An 803-nucleotide genomic window follows, 5' to 3' on the forward strand; every position below is an offset into this window, starting at 1 on the left:
CTGTGCAAACCGACAAAAAAAGGGGAAAGCTTCCCTCGAGCCGCAGCCCCGCCCCATCAACCGGCCCGCCTCCCTCGTGTGCATAAGAGGTGCTGATTTCAACACTCTTATCATGCAAAGAAATTAGAATAAAAATAAATACGTTTAACTACTGTTTGATTATTTTCCTGCCTTTTTTTGCAACAGTCGTGAACTGTGCTGTGAATGCAAATAAAATAAATGAAGAGGTCATACTAGGAGAAATAACACTATAGTACAGTAAAAGTACAGTGCTTTAGTTCTGAATTTGTTTTGAAAACCAGCCCAGTCGGATTTATTAGCTGCATCTGGAATACATTTGCAGCATATCTGAAAAGTACTTCTTTGGAGGAACGTTTCCTCGTTTTGCAAAAATTTCCTGTTTCACAATAAAACAAACCTCAATGATGACTTTTAAGATCTTGCAAATAATCTTGAATGACAGCTTGTTATTTACTAACAAGGGTGTAGCTGGGCAAACTCTTTATATTCTACTGAGAACAATTTTCTAAGACATTACTTAGAGAAAGCCTAGGTTTGTTCTGAATTAGTACTTAACAGTATCACTTACACTGATCCTGTTGACTTAGCCAACCTGCTAGCAGATAGGTTCAGGGCAAACTTCACCCCCCTATCCCCCCAAAGGCCCTTTTGACATCCCCAGTACTTGTCCTGCAGCTCACATCTCCATAGATCAAGTGTTAAAGGCCCTATCCAAGGCAAAGAACATAGCTTCCATGGGACCTGATAGTAGTCCAGGCTGTATTTTGCACAATCTCCAGCAA

The 803-nt window shown here is 40.5% G+C and overlaps 1 protein-coding gene across 1 annotated transcript in view; it reads right to left on the bottom strand.

Annotated features, from left to right (window-relative positions):
* Positions 1 to 9, bottom strand: part of LOC122799541 (glutathione S-transferase theta-3-like) — a 119,115-nt gene extending 119,106 nt beyond the window's left edge. Inside the window, exon 1 of the mRNA XM_044068671.1 lies at positions 1 to 9. This exon is cut by the window's left edge and continues 289 nt beyond it. The gene's annotated coding sequence lies outside the window, so the exon portion shown is untranslated.
* Positions 10 to 803: the final 794 nt, after the last annotated feature.

Source organism: Protopterus annectens, chromosome 4.part0 (genome assembly GCF_019279795.1).
Source record: "Protopterus annectens isolate FY-2018-M chromosome 4.part0, PAN1.0, whole genome shotgun sequence".
Classification (NCBI taxonomy): Eukaryota; Metazoa; Chordata; order Ceratodontiformes; family Protopteridae; genus Protopterus; species Protopterus annectens.